The following is a 6,364-nucleotide window of genomic DNA, read 5'->3' on the forward strand; positions in this document are numbered from 1 at the left end:
AGCATATGTTTGCAAATCCTCAATAAGTGAAACACAAAATAAACTTACTGTGATTCAATAGCTTTGTACCACAATTTCATCACAAGCAGTGTTGTGTTCCTCCTATCTTGACAGTACCTTTGCACATAATAGCAGCTCAATAAACATTTGTCCATGGAAGTGTGATAGGGTGTAGGTATAAAAAAAGCAACCCACCTCCCATGCTCTGCACAATTGATTGCATTATATGGGGCATCTAACCATTTTCTTCTTAATAGATATCACATGAAATGGGCCTAAACTCTGACCAAAAACTCATGTTTATAGCATTGGCCAGACTGACTTTCACTATCTAAGTATGTGAGCACAAAACAGTTAAACAAAACCCAGGGCAACAGGGAGAAGACAATTTTAACCACAGTTGTTGCTACTGAAGGACGACAGGTGGGTTGGGCTTTATTGTGAAAGACAGGAAATATTCAAAGAGAAGAAGAAAAGGATGAACTTGTACTGAGTGCTTACTCTGTGTTAGGCACCACCCAGATGCTTGCATAAACCATTCTTGGGTCTCAGCAATCCTAAGCTGGAGGCATCTCAAGGTAGAAAGGATGAGTCTCAGAAGTAAAATAACTTGCCCAAAGCCTCGCAGCTCCCACTGGGCAGGTCCTGGACTGCAGCTCAGACCAGTCTGCTCAGAAGAAGTGCCCTTTTCTCTCGTTCAGGTGTGTCCATCCCATCTTCTGTGGTGAAGGGTCACCTGCATGGCAAGCTGACGCTTTGAGTTTGGATCTCCTAATTTAAGAATAAGACTCAGGCCCCACAAGTAATGAAGAATATATATTACCGTTGCCATTTTGTGATCTTTCCCTACTGCTGATGACCTGGTATTGACGGGAGATCAATATCTATAGTAATAAAAGTATAATATGCTAATTAGATGGGACGACCTTTCAGACGAAGCAGGGGCTGCGAGGGAAGCCTGGGCCCTAGGTGCCAGAGGGAAGCTGGTGCCAGCCGGGGGAAGGAAGGCCTACTCTTGCACAGATTTCGTGCTTCGGGCCTCTAGTGTATATATTCCTTTAGTAATGAGGAAACAATGATGTCAGCCTCACACCAAGTCTCAGAGAACCCAGGAAAAGCAGAACAACCGGACTTCAGGAAGGTAGAATGGTATCAGAGCTGGGCTCGGAGAGACTGGAATAAGAGCGTCATCAAGATGCCAAGACTGTTCCAGGAGCTTAGGGGGTGGCATTTCTGGGTCTTCTGAACAGACACCCACCATGAACGTGACTCATTCACTCTGCAGGTTTGCTTCACTAGGCATCTCTGATTCTCTTTCATGATCAATTGGCTCTCCTGTCTTTTACTCACATTCTTTTCTCATAGCACCTGTGTGCCTCTGATTCTGCTGCCTCTCAATTTCAATTTACTCCTGGCTCCTCATGGCCCCACTCTACTTCAAGGCCTCTTTCTTTTACGTGTCCTGAATAACTCTCACTGCAAACTGTCTCGTTCTCCCAGAGTTTCTTAATTCTGACTCTGGGAACCAGACTGCTGACGCCAACTTATCCTTGTTTGGAAGGCTTTTCATGCCAGAATATCTCATGAGCTGTGAACCAGCCTATACATTTTGACTGCCCTTAAGTTAGGGATCCAACCGGGCCAAGTCACCCCGGGAGAGACTTGAGTGCACCTAGTTCCTTTAGGAGGGGCTAGGGACTTGGCAGGCAGGATGACTGACACGTTGGCAGTGACTGACAACAATGAAAATTGATCCCCCATCAATACCAGGTCGGCAGCAGTAGGGAAAGATCACAAAACAGCAATGACACAAGATGGTCACTGTGTAGACTGGAGGGAAGGCAGAACTAGGAAGAGACAGAAAGGCTTTCAGTAGGGAATGGAGAGTGCTTGGGGGGATGAGCTGCAGACCATGAGTCATCAATAAAACATCTGCTCTGAACAGATAGCTTCCTAGGAGGGAATCACTGAAGACCTTCAGGAACACTTTCTTTTGGTTTTGAGTTTCATGAAAATGTGCACAGTCTTGTTGAGAGTTGAGGTTTTCCTCTTACTTCCTGCCTTGGTATAGAATCTGAAAATATGGCATTTGTTATGTATTTTCTCTGTCAACTAAACTTACTTTTCAAAGTTATTTAAATTATAGAAATAACATCCAAATGCATTCTTACTGTGAAAATTTCAAACAGCACAGATAAAACCAACGTCTGCCTTTGACCCTGTTCTCCAAATCCTGCTTCTGCCCCAGAGGTCATTCTGGGTAGCCTTTCAGACCTATTTCTATGCATAGAGACAGTTCCATTTTATTGTTTTGTATAAATGAAGAGCCATATTCAGGACTTTGCCATCTAGAACCATTTAAACTGAAGTAGATGGGTGAGATTTTTCACATTTCAGAAATACCTGCAAACAATTTCCACTCAGATAGTGAATGGCAACAAAGGTTACAATTAAGCAGATAATTCAAAGGCCAAAGGAATCATTTGGCCAAAGTGGAAAAAGGCTAACAGGTGATATAGCCCCTTATTCCAGGAGCGGAGACAGTCTGAGGCTCGGCTCCTGCCCCATTTGGTGCTGTGAACTCTACATATTTGCCTAATAAATAGCAGAATTGAACAGCATAGAGGACAGGGTCACCTGATGAAAGTAGAAGTTTCCACACCACAAACAACAATTAAAAAATCATACACAATTGCCCTGGCCGGTTTTTCCTCAGTAGTTAGAGTGTCATCCCAGAAACCAAAGGATCAGGGCTTCTATTCCTGGTTAAGATCACAAACCTTGGTTGCTGGTTCAATCCCCAGTCCTGGTCCAGGCATATGCAGGAGGTAACCAATCAATGTGTCTTTCATGTCGATGTTTCTCTCCCTCTCCCCCTCCTCCCACACTTCCACTGTCTGAAAATCAATGGGAAAAATATCTTCGGGTGAGGATTTAAAAAAAAAATCACACACGAGAAAATAGGAAAGGGAGGAACTAAACAAATGAAAATTGTATTTGACAGCCCTTCCTCCCCTCACAATTATTTCCAAACAACTGATCAGGTTAAGGTCAAAAGTGCAGTGGAAGAAACCAAACAAACCTCATCACCTAAATCTCTTCAAGAGAGAGTTGAATCAGGAATTTAACTGCATAGAAATCTCACCAATTTATAATTTAAAACTTTATGAATTTTGAAAACTTAGAAAAGGAAATTCTGAATTTTAAAATTCTCTCTTCTAAAGTGCACTTTAATGACTAATTACTAGTATATGTAAGGATCCTGAGACTTCTGAAATGATTGGCAATCAGGGGATCAATTAGCAGTGGTTATATACGAAGATGTGCTATAATTTGTAACACCTATTTGCTTAATCCAAAATCATTCAAGCACTGATTAAACTTGGATTGTAGACCATATGAAGCCAGGATTGCGTTGTTCTATTCCGACATCTCTCCCTTGCCCTCCAACACATTCTCCCACAGCACTTACCACATGTCATACACGGGCTTGCACCAAATGCATGTTGACTGTTCAAAGCATATATGTGATGAGGCCCCGGAGATACAGGGATGAACAAGACAGACAAGATACTTGCCTTTATAGAACTAACATTGGGGTGGCTCGTGAAGACAGAAAAAAACATAAAAATATGTAAAAATTATTTCAGATAGTGATCAGTGATGCAGAAAATAAAACTAAAGGCAGAGAAGGACTGAGAGTGGGTGTATGTTAGTTAGGGTGGACTGGGAAGTCCTTTCTTAGGGGCATATTTAAGCAGGGACATGAATGATGAGAAAGAACCAATCAGGTTAAGGTCAAAAGGGCAGTGGGAGAAACCAAACAAACCCATCTGAGGCAATTAGCAAACGATTAGGTTCTACACTGAGGGGTGATGACCATAAAAGCAGTAACAGTCAGCCCTAGTCAGATTAGCTCAATGGAGATAGCATCAGCCCACTAACTGAAGGATCCTGGGTTCGATTCCAGTCAAGGGCATGTGCCTTGGTAGCAGGCTCTATTCCCCTGCCTAATGCGAGAGGCAACCAATTGATGTGTCTCTCACATTGATGTTCCTCTCTGTCTCTCCCCCTCCCTTTCACTCTCTATAAAAAAAGCCAATGGAAAAATATCCTCTGGTGAGGATTAACAACAACAACAACAACTTGGGAAAACAACATTAACAGTCAGAGAGGCAGGCGAAAGCTGTCTCTAATGCAGGAGAGGAAAAAGTTTTCCTCGATCCTCTTATGGTCCCTGACTGGGTCTGAAAATTAAACTTACAAAGACAGATTAACAGGAGAAGAGCATACAAATTTATTTAGTGTAAGTTTTACTCAACATGGGAGCCTTCCTAAGGAAATGAAGACACAAAGAAACAGACCGGAGTACTTTGATGCTGGGATGATGAGAGTGGACAGTCATGAGGAACATGGTAGGTCAGAGAGTAGGTGATGCGTGTGGTAAAGTGCAGGTGAGTGTAGGAGACACTCAGCAGGGCCTGTTTGTTCGGATTCTTCTTGGTGACCCTTTGTCTTTGGAGATAAGGATGTTCCTTTCCTCCGGGTATAGGGAGGGCATGACTCACCACGTCTCACATGAGGGTTTTATGACTTTTTTCAGGGGAAAAAGGGGGAGGAAAGTCCTTTGTTCAAACTCCTTCTGCTTAAAATATTCAATATGCCATGGTGACATATTTTGGGGTAGCGTGTCCTGAACCCCACCACTGGTTTCAGTGTGTCTGCATCTGGTTCAGGAGGGATTTGGGATGAGAGAAGAAGGAAGGGCAGATGATTTTTTTTTTTGCGGGGGGGTGGGGGGGGAGGGGTACCAAATTACTTTATTTGAAGGAATGGTACAAATGAAAGACATGAGTGGATAATTTGGTACAAGTTATAGAAAAGGTAAAGGTAACTCCAACATGCAGTACTGGTTGGGTGACCACGAAGTCACCCCGAGGCTACGCGAAGCAGCCAAGGCTTAGCTCTCGTCACTGTCTCCCAGGGTGTGCTTGTCAAAGAGATGCTCGGCCGTGCCCGTTTCAGGGGCCCCCAACCTGCGCAAGTTGGTTACGGGGGTCCCCCAGTTCTTCGATGGAGTTCACCTGCTCATTCAGGTAGTGCTCATTCATCAGTTTCTCTGCACCTTCCCTCTCCTCATGAGATCGGTGAAGAAAATATTTGGCAAGGTCCCTCAAAGCCACATCATCGCGGTCAAAGTAGTAAGACATGGCCAGGTAGACGCAGGAGGCGTAGAGCTCCAGGTTGATCTGGCGGTGGATGGCGGCCTCCGAGTCCTGATGGTAGTTCCTGGCGCACCTGCGAGGTGGGCGCGGGGGACGCCAGGGCGGGCGGCGGAGGGGAGGCGGGTGCGCGGCGCTGGAGCGGAGGCAGGGACCTTGGGTCGTCCCGGAGGGTCCGAGGCCCCGGGGAGGCGGGCCTGGCGGGGCTGCGGAGCGAGCGCCGGGTTCCAGGTTCGGGTTCTGTCCAAGCACTGTTGAAGCCGGAAACCACGGCCGCTCTCCGCGAAGACTCAGGGCGGAGGATTTGCCAGAGCAGGACGGAGGTGAGGCACTGGAGGGAGCCGGGCATGAGATGTGAGGAAGCTCTCCCTGTGAGGGTCGCGGGGCGAGGTGGTTCCTGAGAGGGAGCGCCTCCTTCCATTCTGGGCGCCTCTGGCCTCCCTTGCCTCACCCTAGTCCCAGCTCGGAGGTCGGGCATGAACTGACTTGGTCAGAAGAGAGCAAGGAGACCCTCCTGACCGAGAGGGGGAAATCCGGGAGCTGGCCTGGCACCGGCAGCTGGGCTTTGGTGTTCTCCTGTTGAAGGAAAACAGGGTCACAGAACATCTACCTCGGACAAGGCCACTCTGTGGTCCTGATGGATCAAGAGAGAAACAGGACCATTCCCTAATCATGTCTGCGCACAGACAAATCATGAACCTTGTCCAAGCCTCGTGATACCAAACGTCTCTCCTAGGGCAAATGAGTGACAGCTGTTCTTTGCCAGTTACAGCTCTAGTCTCCCTCCAGTCTGTCCTTACAACACCTAACAGGTTTTTTTACAATACCAAGCATAGAATTAATTACCTGGCTCCCTGACAGCATCCAATCCAGAGCAGCCCTGCTTCCTCGAATGCTCCCCCAAATCAACCCAGACCTGAGTCCTGTAAGTGTTTCTAGCACCCTGGTACTGAGATACCCACCGCTCCCCAGGGGGTGTGCTCCCCCTGCTGGGGGACCTCAACTCGGCCTGTGCAAGGCTGTTTCTAGCCGTCTTCGCTGGAGCGCACCACTTCGGTGAGAATGCATAACACTGAGGTGCGCAGAGAAATGAGGTTGGGTGATAGGAGTGGGTCAGTTTAAGGGGGTGAGCATGTAGATGG

General features: G+C 46.7%; 1 pseudogene; it reads right to left on the reverse strand.

Moving 5' to 3' along the window:
- Positions 1-4,956: 4,956 nt before the first annotated feature.
- Positions 4,957-5,571, reverse strand: LOC111826619 (annotated as a pseudogene).
- Positions 5,572-6,364: the final 793 nt, after the last annotated feature.

Source organism: Myotis lucifugus, unplaced genomic scaffold (assembly GCF_000147115.1).
Source record: "Myotis lucifugus unplaced genomic scaffold, Myoluc2.0 scaffold_91, whole genome shotgun sequence".
NCBI lineage: Eukaryota > Metazoa > Chordata > Mammalia > Chiroptera > Vespertilionidae > Myotis > Myotis lucifugus.